The sequence below is a fragment of the Pollicipes pollicipes genome, unplaced genomic scaffold, assembly GCF_011947565.3.
Source record: "Pollicipes pollicipes isolate AB1234 unplaced genomic scaffold, Ppol_2.1 Scaffold_6052;HRSCAF=7182_pilon_pilon_pilon, whole genome shotgun sequence".
NCBI lineage: Eukaryota > Metazoa > Arthropoda > Thecostraca > Pollicipedomorpha > Pollicipedidae > Pollicipes > Pollicipes pollicipes.
The window spans coordinates 22,791,535-22,812,680 of record NW_023596805.1 but is presented as its reverse complement, the minus strand read 5'-3'; the positions used below and the strand labels follow the sequence as shown (position 1 = coordinate 22,812,680).

Sequence of the window (21,146 nt, the reverse complement as noted above, 5' to 3'; positions counted from 1 at the left end):
GACAATCGGCGAACGAAAAGTAGGCGGAGGGGAGTTTCCAAAAGTTTCCAAAACCTCACTGAGATAAGGTAAAAATGGTTTGTTTCTCCAAAACACGAAAGATCGCCATTACTAAGGCTCTCCATAAGATCGCACAGTACCGATGTGAAATCGATGGATCTGTAATGAAGTCGTAAGCAAGTTGCACGGAGGGGGAAAGCCCACTGGACTGACCACGTGGAGGGTTTTATGACACAAAAACTTGGGATCTGTATTAATGCCTAGGTTGTGCTGTGCCTTCAGAGGGTTGCAGGTGACAGCCTCACCGTTTGCGGGGCGGGGGTAAAACGGATACTTGGGAGAGGGACTGTGGGCCACCCAGAAGATTACAAATCGACAGCGGTCGTTTCTTGAATCTAGAACTCATTCTACCCGAAGGGTAAATGAAACTTGCGGCCACTGCATAAGGTGAAGATACCAACAACCGAACAAAACTGGCAGCATGCAGGTGTTTTCTTGACGCCGGAGGGCGGGGGGGGGGGGGAAGAGCGGTGACCGAGTCCTATGAACTGGTGCTCGAAAAGGGGGAAGAACGAGCAAAATCGCTGATTTGGGAAGTCTAGCGAATGAAACAACAGCACCATAGCTTACGCCATGTGGGCATCGCAAGAATTCCGGGGGGGAAATTGGCCCCCAATTACCCTGCCCCCCCCCCCCCCACCCTCTCCACCCTCTCCAATACCCCCCCCCCCCCCCCCACACGCTCTATGATCCCAATCCAGGCGCATCAAGCATCGGTGGTTCAGTGGTAGAATGCTCGCCTGCCACGCGGGCGGCCCGGGTTCGATTCCCGGCCGATGCATGTTTTGGCTGAGTTCGACTCTGTTGTTAATCCCGCAGCAAAACACATGTGCTCCGCCCTGCAACGCCACTCGTGTTCCATGCGTATGTTTCGCGTTAAAGCGCCAGCTGCTACTACACAACACGCAACACTGTCAACGATGCGGTAAAAGATGGTGTTTCCATCACCTGTCTGCGGAAGACAGTGATAGTATAAATAGAAAGAAGCTTTGGAGGGAATTTTTCATATTTTAGGATGCTGTAGAAAGCATCAGATATAATGAAACGGACACACTTATGACTATTTGTATGCTTCTTAAAGGGAATGTTTCATATTTTAAAATATTTAAGTAAGGTGTGATGAAACAAGCTTTCTTATGATTTTTGGTATACTTTTAAGCTGAAAGGGCTTCTCCAGGGACCACAATTCTCCGTTATAGTAGAAATTTTTAACGCGTCACGGCTTAATTACTTCATCGAACCTTCAACATTCATTTAGGGTCATTTGACCGCCATCATAACTGGAAATCGCGCTAACTTATGTCAGATATGAGCGGCTCCACTTTTTTTTTTGCCTTTGTCGCTGCATGGCCTACGGAATGACAGGATTTGAATGGCATTATTATGACGTTTTAAGTGCAAAGGTGACTTTAAATTACCTGCCCCATTTTCGCGGGCGACTGGGCCGGGAACTAGAGTGGCTGAGGTCTTAAAAAGGGTATATATATATACCACCACCTGTCTCAGCAGCGCAGTGATAGTCATAACATAAAAAGGCCTTTAGAGGTATGTTTATGGTGGAGCAGGCACCAGATATGATGGAACAACCCTATTTTTGACTATTGGTATACATTTAAAGGAAATTATTCACATTTGAAATTAGCGAAACAAGCATCAGATGTGATGGAACAAGCTCGCTTGTAACTATTCGGTATACCTTGGAAGTGGAAAGGACTGCTCCAGACAGCACCATTCTCCTGTTTAGTAGATATGCTCCACAATGCGTCATGGTTGTACTTGTCATCGTGCATTGCACTACATTGATTCGATAGCCGATTGACGGCCGTTATTACTGAAAGTCGCGCTAACGAATGCCAGACATGATCGGTTAGACTGTTTTGTCTTAATTGCTGGATGGCTTAGTAGAAGTAAATCGAGAAAGATCGGCCAGAGGCAGAGACCAGGCAGGATATGAATGACGCTCTTATGACGTCACAAGATCCAAGGTGACGTTGAAATGCTCTCCCCAGTTTCGTGGGCGTTTAACTCAGGAGCATAAGGCACCTTGAGGTCTTCAGCTAGCTGCTTTAAGTCCAAAACCACACATAAATGAGGAGTACTTCTTGTAATCTGTTGCCTGCCAGTGCAGGCCTTATATCCAACAGAGGAAAGCACTGCATGGCATATATTCTTACACAGCACAATTCCTGGGGGTCGTTAGAAGACCGCGCATTAAAATGGCTGCGTTTGAGGCCGGGTGGGAACTGTACGCGCACAGATGATATAATTCAGACCACCGCATCACATGCAGGTACCGACTACGGAACGCGGAACATGAACCTTTTGTTCCTGTCACCAGATCGGCAGGTGAAGGCGTACAGCTGTATAATGCATTTTGTTAGTGTCTGCGACTTGTTCGGACGCAGTCCTGCCAGTTCTCGATGGAAACATCACGTTCAGTGAAAGTAGAACAATATAATTCCCGCACCGCAGTGCATGTGAACATTCGGCAGCCGGGAGCAGGGGTTCTGCCAAAACACGACAATAATTTACAGCTGACGTCAGCAGGGGCGTTCATGTGCAGCTGACGTTCGCAGGAGCGTTAATGTGTAGCTGACGTATAAAAAACGTTTAGTGACGTCATCAGCCTCTCCGGAGGCTGATGACCTCGCAGACGCTTCAGATAACTGATGCGATGCAACTATTTCTCTCCGCCAGGTAGGCTTCAAGGCCATCTACAGCCATCTGTGCTGTTTCTCTGCATCTCCAAAGAACTGCTTAGCTCAAGCCTTGTCTTCTTCGGAAGTGAACGTGGCAATAAGCTCATCATTAACCTCTTACAGTTTTGCTAACGCATGCTAAAGGTCACAAATGATTGAAATTAGCTCTGTTCTACTACCTCTATTGTCCATCAGCACGGAAGCTGCTCTGTGAACACTTGCCAGGACGCTGAGGAACCTGCCACGTTTCTGTTTCAGCTCCGTAACCGACACTGTGGGCAGACGACAGACAAACAGTAGAGCGCAGAAACAATGAAAATAACGTAACAGTGGTGTGTTTCACCATTTAGCGTCAATGCCAGAATCTTGTGTTTCAGGAATGTTCTATTCAAAACAGGAGCATGGAATCTATCTGAACCACACTGTCTGTCCACGCTGCTCTGTCAACTCCTACCAAGGTCGTGCGACAGACTGTTGCCAGCAGGCTTACAAAACTGGAACAATCCAGCACATGGGAAGACTCAGAAAACCGATTTGTACGCCAGCACTGGCTGTAGTGACAATATCACGCGACCTGTGACACAGAAAAATGATTCGACACAGAAGCATGGAATCTATCTGAACCACACTGCTGCACTGTCAACTCCTACCAAGGTCGTGCGACAGACTGTTGCCAGCAGGCCTTACAAAACTGGAACAATCCAGCAAATGGGAAAACTAAGCGAACCGCCACAGAAAAATGGAGAACATTAAAACCGCAAACCATAATGCAAAGCCTTCACACCCGGATGCGGGTCCCAACAATCCTTCTTTAATTTCGAGCATGCATGTGCACATTACGAGCTTGCATCATAACTTGGCTACGTGTGTTGCACTGTAGGTGGAATGAAATGGCAACTTAACCTCGGTTCATGTGAGATATTGGTGCATGTCAGGGCGCAGAAATGCATGTGGACACAAGTCAACAACTTTGAAACTGCCATCGACGGTGGAGAAGGACTGTGAGACATCTGTACTTTCTCTTACATACTTTTGCTTCAAAGGTTTCCTACTTGATACTTTTTCCAAAGCTTTTCACAAAGCTTTACGAAGCTTTCTGCAAAGCTTTCCTAGTATCGCCCTTAATGGAACAGGCGGCCTCCAGCGACGCATGCCAAATATCGCAGTACTCGCCACATCATCTGACCCCGAAGTAAGAGGGTTCACTGCGATACACTAGCGGCCGCACGGCGAGGTGGCGCCACTTGCCGGTAGTTCTCGCTGCTCCATCTATCGACGCTGTTCGCGTGCCATCTACGGATCACGCAAAGGCAACCATTATGCACGCGGCAGTGTGTTTCTTCAGTGTGTGTCCCAGCGTGCCCCATTGACTAACGGCGCAGCGTTCACTAAGTCATTCGCCACTGACGTATACAACATAAGGCCATAGGCGCAGGAACTTTTCAAAAAGTGGGGGGGGCCAAGCTGCATCCGGAACTTTTTCTGGAAAGCAAGCACGATGACCGGGGTGAGGGGTGGGGTAGAGATGGAGGTTATTATCGTTTTTCATTCAAATGTCATTGCTGTTTTGCTAGATATGTACCTAGAGTTGTTTCTCACTGGTGCACAATTTTGCCTGTTCGACTCACCTACGTTATTCGGCAAATAAGGCAGCTCAGCTTCCCAGAATTATTCGTCCAATAGAACATTGTCTTTCTTGGGAAGGCGCAATTCCACGTACGGGTAGGCATATTGGGTCTTTGAGAAGGCATTTGCCTCCACATGTAATTGCCGAAATGCTGCCCAGACATTGGTTGGTAAGACATTTTTAAAGCGAAGCGATGGCTCACAGTGCGACGAATTTTTTACTCGCCTTCATTTCGCTGGCTGGTTTTCAAGAGACCCTCCTGTCATATGTTCGTTACCTGGGCCCTGCTACATTCCGTCGGCGGCGGCCACTGCCCTGGGCCGGCTGTCTCCCGCATGACTGACTGCGAACTGATCGCATCGCTGCTTTAATGTATATTTCTGGATCAGCATTACCACTTATTCGTCTCTGAAACATATGCTAGACACCTGCAACAGAATATTTTTCCGATTTATCTTTCCTATCACCACACCACTGCAGAAAAACCCTCCGGAAAGCTGCCTGCCTTAGGTAAAAATTCGCCCAACGGACATTTTATTGCCCATCATTCAACGAAGACTACTTGATTTGCTTTTGTGTGTAGGCAGTGGCGTAGCCAGAGCCTAGTCAAGGAGGAACACGTGGTTTAAAAAAGCCCCTATTATGGTGACCTCCCCCCTCCCCTAAAGAATCCCTGGGTATAGCTTGCTTCTAACAAGGGAAATGGTATTCTTCGTTTTTCGCTATATTTACTTTGTAACCAGAACAGAAAACAGAAGCTTACGTGAGATCAAATCTTATTGCATTTTGAAGTCAATTAAAAAGCAGGCGTTGAACGACCGCATGAAATAAATCACCGGCGCCTTTAATTTACAATGATTTAGTGAACTCTTTCTAAAACAATAGAATTCAGATTAGCCAAAATTTGTATCTGAGTTCTACAGACATCAAGGGCATCACGAAGGTGCATTGGGATCGATATGCTTGATTGCAATTTGAAGATGGAAATTGTGTTGTAGATCGAGTGGTCATGTAGATCGAGTGGTAGAACAGAGCTAACTTCCATCAGTTCTGACCTTTAGCGTCTTTTAGAAAAGCTGTAAGAAGTTAATGATAAGCTTATTGCCGCGTTCACTTCCGAAGAAGACAAGGCTCAAGATACGCAGTCCTTCGAAGATGCAGGGAAGCAGCACGAAGAGGCTGTAGGTGGCACTGAAGCATACCTGGCAGAGAGAAATAGTGACCCTTTGTCAGTGATCCTTCGTTGCACTGCATCAGCTTTCTCAAGCGTCTGCGAGGTCATCAGCTTTGGAGAGGCTGATGACGTCACCAAACGTTTTATGCGTCAGCTACACATTAACGCCCCTGCGGCCGTCAGCTGTACATTGACGCCCCTGCTGACGTCAGCTACACACCATTGTCGTGTTTTGGCAGAGCCACTGCTCCTAGCTGTCGTATGCTTACATGTCTGCGGCGCTGGAATTGCATTGTTCTATTGCTGAGTGTGATGGTTCCATCGAGAACTGGCGGGAATGCGTCTGAAAATGTCGCAGACACTAGCACAATGCATTGGTAACTGCTCACCTTTACCTACTGGTATAATGACCAGCGACGTAAGGTTCGTGTCCGCGTTATGCTGTCGGTACCTGCATGTGTTGCAGGGGTCTGAATTATATTAATTGTGCGTGTGCGATTCACACAGGCCTTAAACGCAGCCATTTTAATGCGCGGTGTTCTAACGACCCCCAAAAATTATGTTGTGTAAGAATATACGCAGTGTTTACGCTACGCAGTGTTTTCCTCTGTTGGATATAAATCCTGCACTGGCAAGCAATAGATTAAAAGAAGTGCTCCACATTTAGGTGGGGATTTGGACTTCAACAGCCAACTGAAGACCTTAAGGTGCTGTTCACAATCCTGCCCTTCTTAAGACCTAAGCCCCTTATGCTATTGAGCTAAACGCTCACGAAACTGGGGAGAGCATTTCAACGTCACCTTGGACGTCATAATAACGTCATTCCTATCCTGACATGCTATAAGACATTCAACGATTAAGACAAAACAGTCTAGCTGTTCATATCTGGCATTCGTTAGCGCGACTTTCAGTCATAACGGCCGTCAACTGGCTCTCAATCAATGTAGTGCAATGTACGATGACACACTAAAACCATGACGCATTGTGAAGCATATCTACTTAACGGGGGATGGTGCTGTCTGGAGCAGTCCTTTAAACTTCAAAAGTATAACAATAGGTAAAAATAAGCTTGTTCCATCACATCTGATGCTTGTTTCACCATTTTTAAATGTAAATCATTGCCTTTAAAATGTATACCAATAGGTAAAAATAAGCTTGTTCCATCATATATTGTGCTTGTTCCACCATAAACATACCTCTAAAGGCCTATTTATATTATGACCTTCCACTGCGCTGCTGAGACAGGTGGTGGTATATATTTACCCTTTTAAGACCTCAGCCACTCTAGTTCCCGAGCCAAGCGCCCCCGAAAATGGGGCAAGTATTTTAAAGTCACCGTAGCATTTGTAATGTCATAATAATTTCATTCAAATCTTGTCATTCCGTGAGCCATGCAGCGACCCAGGCAAAGAAATAATAAATGTCGAGCCGCTCATACCTGACATTAGTTAGCGCAATTTCCAGTCATAATGGCCGTCAATTGGCCCTGAATGAATGTCTGAGGTACGATGAAGTAATTAAGCCGTGACGCATTAAAGACTTGATGTACTAAACGGAGAATTGTGCTCTCTGGAGAAGCCCTTCCCGCTTAGCAGTATACCAAGAATTATAAGTAAGCTTGTTTCATCACATCTTACTTAAATACTTTTGAATATGAAACACTCTCTTTAAGAAGCATACAAATAGCCATAAGGAAGCCCGTTTCGTTTTATTTGATACCCACTACAGTATTCTAAAACATGAAAAATTCCCTCCAAAGCTTCTTTCTATTTAACCTATCACTGTCCTCCGCAGACAGGTGATGGAAGCATCATCACACACGTCACATCACCACATCGTCGGCATTGTTGCGTGCTCTGTACCAGCAGCTGGAGCTTTAACGCGAAACATACGCATGTAACACGAATGGCGTTGCGGGGCGGACACATGCGTTTTGGTGCGGAATTAACAGCAGAGTCGAACTCAGCCAAACATGCATCGGCCGGGAATCGAACCCGGGCCGCCCGCGTGGCAGGCGAGCATTCTACCACTGAACCACCGATGCTTGCTGGACACGGGTTTGGATCACACAGCGTGTGGGGGGGGGGGGGGGGGGTATTGAAGGGGGAGGGCAATTGTGGGTCAATTTCCCTCACCGAAATTCTTGCGATGCTCGAATGGCGTAAGCTATGGTGCTGTTGTTTCATTCGCTTGATTTCCCAAATCAGCAATTTTGCCCGCTCCTTGCCATTCTCGAGCACCAATTTGGGCATCATGGGACTCGGCCACGGCTCTCCCCCCCCCCCCCCTTCCTCCGGCATCAAGAAAACACCTGCATGCGGCCAGTTGCGTTCGGTAGTCTGTACCCACGCATTACGTAGTGGCCGTGAGTTTGATTTACCCTTCGGGTAGAAGGGGAGATAGACCCACCAGACCACGGTTGTCCAATTTGCAATCTTTTGAGTGGCCCACATCCCCCCCCCCCCCTGAGCGATGAGCTTGTCGCCCGCAACCTTTTGGAGACAAAGTACAAGCTGAGCATTTAAAGTGGAAGGTTAAAATTATGTCAATTTTAAAGATGTTTTCTGTTTATCCCTTTAGAGGTAAAAGGAGCAAAGAAGATGAAAGCTTCCATGTTGCGCTCAGTGCAGCTTGCGGTGGTCATCACACTGTAAAGACACCGCGTTCTTGCTGTATCTAGTGGAGTATTTCCTGTTTTTTTCGTTCACAATGCATCCCGGGAGGACCACCGACTTCGTCCTGTGTAGAGGGCTAGCGCTCTGGTGCGGAACTTACACTTCCCAATATGATCCCAATCATTTGGGGCCACATGCTCACGCTGCAAGCGTCAACAACCTCTGCGGCAGAACGACGATGGCGGGGTGTCCCCTTTGCGACTCACCCACCACGCTATACAGCTGCAGCGTTGCATGGGACCTTCTTTTCCGGCGTAGTGCTGTTCCGACTCCCCATGCAGTGTTTCCCACGGCTAGGTAGGTGTGTCCGTTGCTTCGTTTTTTTTTTTTAAGGTGAATGCATTGTCATGCAGTGTTTCCCACTGTTGGATAGAAGGCCTGCACGTTGAGGCAATGAAATAAATTAGTGTTTCACATTTATATGGTGTCTTGCACTGAAACGGACATTGTGTAAATCTTTCAGTGCTGTTTACAACTTTGCTATTATTAAGGCAGAGGTCCCTCTAGCTCCTGAGCCAAACGCCGTCGAAAATGGTGAAAGTATTTCATAGACACCTTGACGTTCATGACGTCATAATAACGCCCGTTTAAACCCTGCAATATGGTAAGCCATACGGTGATTAAGGCCATTCATAGCTATTGGTGCTGTAGCTGTAGCTGACAATACATATCTGTTCGTATCTGGCGTTCGTTAGCGCGCTTTCTAGATGCAATGGCCGACAAGTAGCTCTCAATCAATGCTGTGCGAGGTATGATGACGTAACCAAATCGTGACGCATTAAGGAGAATATCTACCGAACTGATAATTGTGCTGTCTGCAGAACTTTTTTTCAACTTGAAAAGTGTGCGAATAGCTATGCGTGGGTTTGTTTCATCATATCTGATACTTGCTAAAAACGTTCAAGATTCAGTCACAACTGATAACTGATAAAAACTATGTTATATGCTTTGAACATCCGCACTCGCAAGTTAGAGCAACAACAACCTCGATACCCGGTGTTGCAGTCTCCGTAGGCCCTGCGGCTGTAACATTTAGTGGTGGCCAATGAGCAACTGAAAAAGATGGCGCGTCTTAAGGAAGACGGATGGTGCACTGGGTAAATGGGCATATACATTTAACGAACTGCAAAATTAAGCCAAACATGGCCTTAATCTGAAAAGTTGGAGGGGGCAGTTAACACTGCCGCCCCCCCCCCCCCCCCCCACCTTTAAAAGTGGGGAGTCATGGCCTCCTGCCCTCTCCCCCTGTTCCTACACCCATGCATGAGGATGATGATCACTCATGTGATAGAGCGTGTCATCTACTTGGCCCATCGTCCCGCCTCATCACATCTTACGTTCACGGCGAGGGTAAGGTGCTATTGAGGTGCGAATATCACGTGGATCCTAACAGCAGTCTAAAACAGTGCAACTTTATGTGGGTCAATCTCTGGATATTCACCTTTAAGTGAGGTCGGGTCGCGCCCACGTAAATACCACCTCTCGGCAGCCGACAATCGCACGTTATAGCAGTGCATGCCTGACAGTGGGGACGTCGCCACACTTACCACATATGGGAGCGTGCACTGTGTTGCCCGTTCGGAAAAAAGCATGGTTAAGATATGGCCAGCGCGAGGGCGTGTCAGTAAGGCATCTTTTTTCCTGGATTTACGAAGTGAGATCGACCAGTGCCCTTTTCTAGGTTTCATTGCTTTGTCAAAGCCGTGTCTCCCTTCTCATTACCGCTGGCTCCACTCGATACCAGGTGGAACGCGACCGCCTCTGCCCAAAACTAGGCAGGACCCATGGCTACACCTAGCGGCCAACTATTGCACAGGTTCTCGCACAGCCTCAGGTGTTTCCGGGGGCGTCAGCAGACAGTGTAATCACACGCCTGACTGCATCACACATGATTGACCTGAGGCTGTACCATAACCTGCTGCATTACAGGACGGTGTACAGGCCCGTGGTCGGCACAGCGTTGGCCGTGATGCCTCTCCATTTAAGACCCGAGATGATGGTGTCCGACCTGGTTTCGAATGACGTCAGCGGTAGGAAAAAACACTGGCCTTGACGCGGTCGTTTTTACCGATGGCGAATGATGCTGAAGAGGCAGCCCCATTGGTCAAGTCGCATCAAGAGTTTTTGGTTATGGAAGATAAGTTTTCGTGACTATTGTTCCAATTTGTTCACATCGATACTGACCGGCTACAGATCGAGTCAACCGTTCAATGGTAAGTCTACTACCGCTATCCATTTAACCGTGCGTTTCAGCGGTGTAATGCCGCTACATAAAATTTACCAGACTAACAGGTCAGCCAATTTAAACAAGAGGGCCACCGCTGGCGCCATTGAGACAATGCAGCATTCTGGAGAGGGAGTGCCCCCTCCTAGCGGCGACGCTCCTGCACGCTCCATGACGTAGCCTCGACCAACCCACAGGCATCGGTGTTTCAGCGGCATAGCGATCGTCTGCCGCACAGGTGGCCCAGCTTCGATGCGTGGCCGATGCATTGGCGGGATTTGGACACTGCTCCTAACACTGCTCCTGATACCCGAGGCGAATCAGTCAACACGAGCGGCAGCATGTTTCATGCCTCACATTCCCACCCACATTCTATCTGTTTGACAGTGCCGGTATTATGGCCATTCGTTACCTGTAACCAGCATCATGGCTTATAAGTTGATTAGAATTATTGAACTAGATACGACTCTGATAATAACATTGTTCCTTTGAGAATAGCAGAAGTGTTATTCGTTTCGATAAAGGTATGTTGCCGAAATATCAACGCAGGCATGTTTTTATCGATATTTCATTCCATTATCCTGGTTCTTCTCCGAGGAATTAGGCAGTTACTACAGTCTTATCTATGTGAATATTGCTCCTCGCAAGTGCACTTAATAACTTAGAGAACTGTTGAACTGTTGGAGCCACAATACACAGAAAATGATAATCTATGACTCCCAGGGACAAGAAACGGGCACCCGGATGGCAATGTGAGGCATGACACATTTCTTCCTGCTTGTGTTTAAAGGTTCGATTCGAGCGTTAGGAGAAGTGTTCACGTTGCGAAAATGCATCGGCCAGAGATCAAACCCTGGCCGCCCGGGTGGCAGGCAAGCATTCTACCACTGAAACACTGATGCTAAGTGATTGGGCTGAAACGGGATTAGCGGAGGTCGGTGGGTTGTTGATTTATGCATATTTGAGCAAGTTGAGAAGTGAGGCTTTTCAGCCGTTTCTCCTCCGAAAAGGCAGAGGTAATCTTGTCCAGTGTCCACAGTGTCCAGGCCAGTCTTGCTAGCTAGACATTTTTGAACACCCGTTGGCTACAACTTAGTATTAGCTGTTGAGACAACGCTGCGCGGCCTGCAGAGACTGCAACGCCTGGCGTAAAGGTTTCTGTTGCTAAGATTTGGGAGTGCGCATGCTCGATTGTGTCACATAACTTGCATCACTAATCGATTTAAGTGGCTAAAGGTAATTGTTTCAGAAGCGTCATCATTTTCGTCCACCGATAGGCTGCGGCTAAAAGTTAGCCACTGAGCTAGCGTTCCGCGTACTATGGAGACTGCATGGCCTGGTGTAAAGGTTTTTGTTGTCAAGATTTGCTAGCGCGCATGTTAAAAAAAAACCGTTATATAACTTGCATCATTAAACGATTCTGACAAGATGTTGAACATTTCCAACCAAACATGGCTTGGTTATGTTAATACACACTGTTGACCACTCGATCTACAATAAAAGTTTTATCTTCAAATTTCGATCAAACATATCGATCTACAATCTACCTTCGTGATGCCCTTAATGTCTGTAGCACCCAGATCAAATATTTTGACAAAGCTGAATTCTATCATTTTAAAAGAGTTCACTAAACCATTGTAAATTAAAGGTGCCGGCGATTTACTTCATGTGGTCGTTCAACGTCTGCTTTTTAGATTTAGTGACTTAAAAATGCAAAAAGAATTGATTTAACGTAAGCTTCTGTTTTCCGTTATGGTTGCAAAGTAAAAATGGCAAGAACACGAAGAAAACCGTGCCCCTTGTTAACAAGTAAGCTATGTCCAGGGATTTTATAAGGGAGGGGGGGTACCACAAAAGGAGTTTTTTCAACCCCGTGTTCCTCCCTGGCAAAGCTCTGGCTATGCCTCTGCCCACACACAAAAGTAAATCAAGTCGTCTTCGTTGAATGATGGGCAATGAAATATCCGAGGGGCCCGTTCATACCTAAGGCGGGCAGCTTGCCTTAGGTTTTTTTCTGCGGTGATGCGCCAATAGGGAAGATAAATCGGAAAAGATTTTGTTGCAAGTGTCCGACATATGCTTCAGAGAGCAATAAGTGGTAATGCTGATCCATAAATATGTAGCAAAGCAGTCATTCGATCAGTTCGCAGTCAGTCATGTAGAAGATTGCCGGCCCAGGGCAGTGGCCGCCGACGGCGGAAGGTAGCATGTCCAGGTAACGAACATATGACAGAAGGGTCTTCATTCTGTGCCTTGAAAGACTTTTCGGAAAATTTCCAGTTTTATAGGTTCTGTCACACTGTTTTTGGCAGTTTCAAGCTTCCGAATCTGTTTCTGTCCACAGTGCTGTGATATGTGCTATCTCCTGAAAATCAGCATGCGAAATGATGGCGCATTAAAATTCGTCGCACTGTGAGCCCTCGAATCGCTTTAAAAAAATTATCCACCCATGTTCGGACAGCATTTTGGTAATTACCCCGTGGAGGTAGATGCCTTCTCAAGGACCCAAAATGTCTACCTGCGCGTGTAATTTAGCCTCCACAGGAAAGACAATGTTGAATTCGACGAACAATTCCGAGAAGCTGGACAGCCTTATTTGCCGAATGGCATAGATGAGTCGAACAGGCAAGATTGTGCGCCAGTGAGGAACAGCTCTAGGTGCATATCTAGCAAATCAGCAATGACATTTAAATGAAGAACGGTAGCAACCTTCATCTTTGCACGCCCTAAGCTTGGCCCCCCCCCCCCCCCCACTTTTTGAAACGTTCCTGCGCCTATGTCGTTATGCTCTATACGTCCGTGACGAATGAGTCAGTGGACGCTGCGCCGTTAGTCAGTGGGGCACGCTGGGACACACACTGAAGACACACAGTGCTGCGTGCACAATGGTTGCCTTTGCGTGATCCGTAGATGGCACCCGAACAGCGTCGATAGATGGTGCAGCGAGAACTACCGCCAAGTGGCGTCACCCCGGCGAGCTGCCGCTAGTGTAGCTTAGTCAACATTTTTATTTCGGGGTCAGATAACGTAGCGAGTGCTGCGATATTTGACATGCGTCGCTGCGAGCTGCCTGCTCTATCAGGCAAGTAGGGAAGCCTTGCAGAAAGCTTCGTAAAGCTTTGTAGAAAGCTTTTTAGACATGAAGTTCATCAAGTAGGAAAGCATCAATTAGGAAAGCTATAAAACAAAATATGTAAGAGAAAGTACAAATGTATCAGTCCATTCTCCGCCGTCGATGGTAGTTTCAAAGTTGTTGACTTGTGTCCCCTTGCATTTCTGCCCCCAACATGCACCAATTATCTCCTATGAGCCGGGTTAAGTTGCGACTTCCTTCCACCTTCAATGCAACACACGTAGGCGATTATGTGCATATGCATGCTCGAAACTAAAGAAGTATTGTTGGGACCCGCATTCGTGTGTTAAGGGTATGCATTGTGGTTTGCTGCTTTAATGTTGTCCATTTTTCTGTGGCACAGGTCGCGTGATATTGTTACTCCAGCAAGTGCTGTTGTGCAAATCGGTTTACTTAGTTTTTTCAATTTGCTGGATTGTTTCAGTTTTGTAAACCTGCTGGCAACAGTCTGTTGCGGGAACTTGGTAGGAGTTGGCAATGCAGCATTGCGGTTCAGATGGATTCCATGCTTCTGTGTTTGATTGAACATTCCTGAAACTTGTGATTCTGTTTGTGAATAGAACATTCCTGAAACCTAAAATTCTGGCATGTACGTGAAATGGTGAAACACACTACTGTTGCGTTATTTTCATTGTTTCTGCGCTCTACTGTTTGTCTGTCGTCTGGCCACAATGTCGGTTACGGAGTTGAAACAGAAACGCGGAAGGCTCCTCAGTGTCCTGGCAAGAGCTCGCAGAAGAATTTTCGTGCGGATGGACAGTAGAGGTAGTAGAACAGAGCTAACTTTCATCAGTTCTGACCTTTAGCATGCTTTAGAAAAGCTGCAAGAAGTTAATGATGAGCTTATTGCCGCGTTCACTTCCGAAGAAGACAAGGCTCAATCTACGCAGTTCTTGGAAGATGCAGGGAAGCCGCACGAAGAGGCTGTAGGTGACACTGAAGAGGCTGTAGGTGTTCTCGTCTGTCGGATATGAAGCCTGCACTGGCAGGCAATGGATTAAAAGAAGTGCTCCACATTTATGTGGGGTTTTGGAGTTAAACAGCCAACTGAAGACCTTAAGGTGCTGTTAACAATCCTGCCCTTCTTAAGGCCCAAGCCTCTTATGCTCCTGAGCTAAACGCCCGCGAAACTGGGGAAAGTATTTCAACGTCACCTTGGATCCTGTGACGTTATAATAACGTCATTCAAATCCTGCCATGTCATAAGCCATTCAGCAATTAAGACAAAAGAGTCTAGCCGTTCATATCTTGCGTTCGTTAGCGCGATTTTAAGTCATAGCGGCCGTCAATTGGCTCTCAATCAATGTAGTGCAATGTACGATGACACAATAAAACCATGACGCATTGCGTAGCATGTCTACTAAACGGAGAATGGTGCTATCTGGAGCAGTCCTTTCCGCTTAAAAGGATACCAATAGTCACAAGCGAGCTTGTTCCATCACATCTTGTTTCACTTTGTTTCAACTTCTTTCACCAAATCTTCGGCTTGTTTCACCATTTTCAAATGTGAATCATTCCCTTCAAAGTGTATACCAATAGTTAAAGATTAGCTTCTTCCATATATCTGCTGCTTGCTCCACTGTAAACATACCCCTAAAGGCCTATTCATATTATGACCTATCATTGCGCTGCTGAGACAGGTGGTGGTATATCTTTACCCTTTTTAAGACCCCAGCAACTCTAGTTCCTGAGCCAAGCGCCCGCAAAAATAGGGAATTATTTCAAAGTCACCTTAGCATTTGTAACGTCATAAGAATGCCATTCAAATCTTGTCATTCCGTAAGCCAGGCAGCAACAAAGGCAGAAAAAATGTCGAGCCGCTCATATTTTTTTCATTTACATTATCATGTACATCATACGACATACCGCACCATAGCTTACGTCATTCGGGCATCGCAAGAATTCCGGGGAGAGAAATTGACCCCCATCTGCCGCCCCCTTCAATACCCCCCGCCCCCCCCCCCCCCCCCATGTTCCGTGATCCAATCCCACGCACATCAAGCATCGGTGGTTCAGTGGTAGAATGCTCGCCTGCCACGCGGGCGGCCCGGGTTCGATTCCCGGCCGATGCATGTTTGGCCGAGTTTGACTCTGTTATTAATCCTGTCGCAAAACGTGTGTGTCCTGCCCAACAACGGCACCCGTGTTATATGCTTATGTTTCGCATTATTTACATTTTACGACATTCGTTAGCACGATTTCCAGCCATAATGGCTGTCAACTTGCCCTAAATAAATGTTTAAGTTACGATGAACTAATCAAGCCGTGACACATAAAAGACTTCATCTACTAAACGGAAAATTGTGCTGTCTGGAGAAGTCCTTTCCGCTAAGAAGTATACCAAAAATTATAAATAAGCTTGTTTCATCACATCTTGCCCAAGGATTTTTCAATATGAAACATCCCCTTTAACAAGCATACAAATAGTCATAAGTGAGCTCGTTTCATTGTATCTGATGCTTGCTACAGTATCCTAAAATATGAAAAATTCCCTCCATAGCTTCTTTCTATCTAACCTATCACTGTCCTTCGCAGACAGGTGATGGAAGCATCATCTTTCACCGCAGCGTCGACAGTGTTGCGGGTTTGTGCAGTAGCAGCTAGGGCTTTAACGCGAAACATAAGCATGTAACACGGGTGGCGTTGTTGGGCGGAACGCATACGTTTTGTGGTGGGATTAACAACAGAGCCAAACTCGGCCAAACATGCATCGGCCGGGAATCGAACCCGGGCCGCCCGCGTGGCAGGCGAGCATTCTACCACTGAACCACCGATGCCTGGTGTAAGTGGGATTGGATCACGGAACGTGTGGGGGCGGGGGGGGGGGGGGGTATTGAAGGGGGCGGCAGTTGGGGGTCAATTTCTCTCCCCGGAATTATTGCGATGCTATTGCGATGCTATTGCGAATGGCGTAAGCTATGGTGCTGTTGTTTCATTCTCTCGACTTCCCAAATAGGCGATTTTGCCCGCCCCTCGCCATTCTCGAGCACCAGTTTGGCCATCGTGGGATTCGTCCCCCCCCCCCCCCCGGCGTCAAGAAAACACCTGCATGCTGCCAGTTGTGTTCGGTTGTTGGTATCTTCACAGTGGCAGTGGCCGCAAGTTTTATTTACCATTTGGGTGGAATGAGACTTAGATCCAAGAAAGGACGGCTGTCGATTTGTAATCTTCTGGGTGGCCCACAGCCCCTCTCCCAAATGCCCGTTTTACCACCGGCCACCCCCCCCCCCCCCCATCCCCACCCACCCGCTCGCAAGTGGTGAGTCCACCACCTGCAACACTCTGGAGACAAAGTATAAGCTGGGCATTGACATAGATCGCCAGTTTGTGTGTCATGAGACACACAATGAGGCCGGTATAGTGGACTTCCCCCCTCTCCGTGCAGCTTGCTTACGACTTCATAACATACACATCTATTTCACACGAGCACCGTGTAATCTGAGTCTTACCAATGGTAATCATTCGTGTTTTTAGAGAAACAAGGCATTTTGACCTTATCTCAGTGAGGCTTTTGGAAACACCGTAGAATGTTGGACATCTTTTTACCTTGGATACTGTTCTTCCTGCTGCTTTTAAAGAACATCGCTGTGTGGGAGCTTTCTTAAAGTACATGGAGGCCGCATACCATATCACCTGGCGACACGGGACTTTCGAGAAGGTCCTGAAGCACGGCATTCGTGGAAACAAGCATCGCATTTACAGTACTTTTTAGCAGAACGTTTTTTTGGCATCCGCGTTGGTCATCAGTTTTCTCACAGATTCTTGCAACGGAGCGGTGTGGGTGGCGTTGTAAGTGTTGCAGTTCTTGCGCTAATGATCCATGACGTCGTAGATGTATTGCGTCAGTCCACTGGTAGCTCGCTGTTCGTCCACAATCTTGCAATGTGGTGCAGCTCTTCTCTAACCTCAGCGGTGGAGCGTCAGTTGACACTAGCTGTAACACGTTTGGGGCCGACGCACTGAGCTGCGCAGGCAGGTGGCGGAAACCAAGAAGGCTGTCGAATTGCGAAGCGTGCTGAGTGTGTTCTCATGCAAAACAGACACCTTGCAAGATCACGACTTGCAAGGTGAGGTGTGACATATCCCTTCCCCTCGTGTTGACAATTCCACTGCGGGTGTGAGCGGCAGTATTTTAGAATTAAAAGTGCATCGGCCGGGAATGGAACCCTGGCCGCCCGCACGGCAGACGAGCACTATATCGCTGAACCTCCGTCGTGAACTGAGTGAGTTGAAACAGAGACACAGCGCAGCAGAATCCGAACGACACTGAACGAGGCCTGGAAATAGTCGCCCGATGTCGGCATGGACATGACATGTGCCATCCGCGCACACCAGAGGCTTGGTGAGATTACCAACGGCGTGGCGTGGAAGAGTCAGCTCAAGATGCCGTTGCTTTGATCGGTGCTTAAAGCCAACGAGAAGCTTTTCGCCCAGAAGCAATCGGACCGTGTAGTAAAACATATGGGAGAGGTCACTATGGACCACCCGACCCCAATTCTGATGAGCAGAGCAATTGAAAGAAGAAAAAAAGTTCAACAGCGTCACCCAGGGCGGAAAAGACAGGCTGTCGACAAACGCCAGCGCACAGCACATCCTTGTATACATGCGACAGATGGTTTACCTCGCAGCAGAAATCATCTCAGGAATACGGGCAGGATTCTTCCGTCAGATTATCCCGCAGGAATTCTGTCGGGCGCAGCGGACGTGCAACGACTCATCATCAGCCACGCGGGTGGAAAGACAAAAAGATGAGAAATAAAACTCACGAACCGGTGTCATCATCTCGGCCAAGCTGGAAAAAAATCTGCCTTTTCTGAAATACCTGCGCAAGCACCTGTGGAGTAAGGGTGAGTTGGACAACGACCGCCTCCTTCCAATGGTTAATATTTACCGGCGACCGCAGCTGCAGTTTGATATCCCTACCATCGCCCACGTTAACTATGCCCACGTGGTTGGGGTTTACCGAGGGCGGCGCCATCATGTGCTCCTCACCCACACCGCCGAGGCCCAGGGCGCCCTGAAGGACACCACATCTCTTGAAGCAGCCCGGTACTGCCGTCACAACTACGCGACAGCGGTGCGGTACTATGACGTCCCGGACCACGCCGTCCAGGCTTCTGTCGTGAGGTCGGCGAACGGCTACTTCGGCTTTGAGAGTAGCAGCAGCAGCGAAGAGGACACTAACGACCACCACGTGGTGCACGCTCTAGACGCTCTGCCGTCTAAGGGCACCGCCCAAAGAACAGGCGTCGAGCCGCAGGTACTGCCCCTTGAGGCGCCACTACCAGAACGTGGAGAAACCTCAGAGATCGAAGCCAGGACACCACCAACCCTGCCACAGCCAGCTGTAGAGCCCCAGGCTATTGTAGGTCTAGCGCCAGCCCCAGTGCCAGCGTCATTATCACTGCCATCCCCGGCGACACTGCAGAAGAATGTGGCACCTTGTCCCGTGGGCGGTGAACGAGGCACGTGCCACGTCCAGATGGAAACCAGCGTAATCACCGGCAGCGTGCTGAGGCCCTTCTGGGCGGAGCGCGCTCAAAGCATCCGCTTCGCCCACCATCGTGAAGAAGGACAGCCGTGTTCGCCCGAGTCACTGATTCTTGCAAAATTCCTACCGCTTTTCTTGTGGCATTGTCACTTTCACTTTCGATGTATCAGCGTGTTGGTGGGACATATGAAACGTTTAGTTCTGAGTCAATGAAGTATCCTAACCAGCCTTCGCAGGAAGGCTTGCTCGGATCCTCCATGGAAGGCGAGTGGTCGGCGCAAAAACGGTATAATAAAGAATAAAACTATGAAGAAGTGAAATTGAGCAAATGTTCAAAGCCAGATATTGACGGTGTTTATAGCAGAATGAGAACGCGGAGGTGATAATTCCCCATCGCCCGAAGATATCACTATCAGACTATTTCGGAGCTGAAATATGGGCCTCGACTCTCTGACTAGCAGAAATTACAAAACGTGCGAAAAATCGGCCGGATTTACGGGAAAATTCTGCTGTTTTATATTATGTCCAAGTGTGTCCAAAATTAGACCTAACTTCCAAAATGGCCCAGCGTGGAGGTGTTTATCATGTCCAATGTACGCAATCTCCAAAGTACACAATGTACAGAGTACACAATCCCCAATGTACGAAATGTCCGAGGTTCATAATGTCCAAAGTAAAAAACGTCCAAATGAGACAGTGTCCAAAGTACGGAACGTCGAAAGCACACAATGTCCAAGGTACGCAATGTCCCAAGTACACAATTTTCAAAGTGTACTTTGATGGTGTCCAAGGTGTAAAAAGAATCAAAGCAACTTCAATAGGATAAGTCAATAGGAATTTCGCAACCACATTGCTGGGAAAATGCCAGATATATTTCAATTGTGATGCAGTTGTAAGCATCGATGGGTATTTTTTACAACAACTACACGAAAGCAATCGGTTCATCCCATCGTGGTCAAAAAACGAGCTTAGGTTAAATTGTTAAGTTGTCCTAGGTTGTTAACAATGCAGGTGTGATCTCCGCACCAACACGTGTCCAGCACCGGATTTGAGCAGCAGCTGTATGGCTGACCATGCGTGGTTGTGTCGCTCGTGTCAATGACAAGCTGCGATCACCCCTCGATTAATGATTGTGTACTTGTCATTACATTTTGTGCATATCATCTCTTCTCCAGTGGTGTTATGCTCAGAAACAACGGTGACTTGCTTACGTTTTTTCTTCCATTGCATTGCGCCTCGCTAAGTGACGGCATTCTCCCAGTATCTTCCAGCTTTCTTACACCTCCGCCCCCCCCCCCCCCCCCCTATGTAGCAACGGGTGTGCATAGTCATGCACGTTTTCCAGATATATATTTTTTTTAAAAACGTTGGTATGCCGTAACAACACATCTATCCGCATTTACAAAAAAAAATGTTCCGGGATGCTTCCAGAAGCGTCCTCGGCAGAATAGGTACCTGGCCTGCTTCCCGGCCGGCCGCGCCTGGATCGTTCACAGGCACCGCACGCAGCCGTCGGTATGGAGGCATGGCAGAACCGCGCCCCGGCGGACCTGACTGTTGCAGACTGCAGGCATGTCTGACATTCCTACGGGGTAAGGGAGCAACACATCAGCATTCATAGCCTAGCATGTTTTAAATTATTCACTTGCTGCGTTGAAATGAAACAACTACAGAATTTCACATGATCACCAGTTGTGTGCGATTCATCACGATAAGCATTCGCTATTATTTACGTGCAGATGAGGCCGTCAGTATCCCAGCGCTGCAAACACGCCTCCGACAATACATTACACACAAACAGTTTTATTTTTGTCAGTAACCAGTCCGTCCCGTCCCGGTGGCTCAGTTGGTCAGAGCGCCTGTCTCCCGATTCACCCACCCGTGGCGGGGTGGGCTCGAGTCGCTTTAGGCGCTCGCTGTTTGTCCTTGGCAGGTATGGCCTGCGGCCGGTGGCAGCGGTCGCGCTAAAGGTCAGTTGACGTCAGAGGGCAGGACGGACCGTGCCGAGCATTGCGGCACGTTAAGCTTTCGCCACTAAATTCTGCCGTTGCCTGGAATTGCGC

General features: G+C 47.8%; 2 non-coding genes across 2 annotated transcripts; both read left to right on the top strand.

The window, feature by feature from the left end:
• Positions 1-770: 770 nt before the first annotated feature.
• TRNAG-GCC (transfer RNA glycine (anticodon GCC)) lies at positions 771-841 on the top strand. The gene has a single exon. It is a non-coding gene; the product is annotated as a tRNA-Gly (tRNA).
• Positions 842-15,593: 14,752 nt separating this feature from the next.
• On the top strand, positions 15,594-15,664 carry TRNAG-GCC (transfer RNA glycine (anticodon GCC)). The gene has a single exon. It is a non-coding gene; the product is annotated as a tRNA-Gly (tRNA).
• Positions 15,665-21,146: the final 5,482 nt, after the last annotated feature.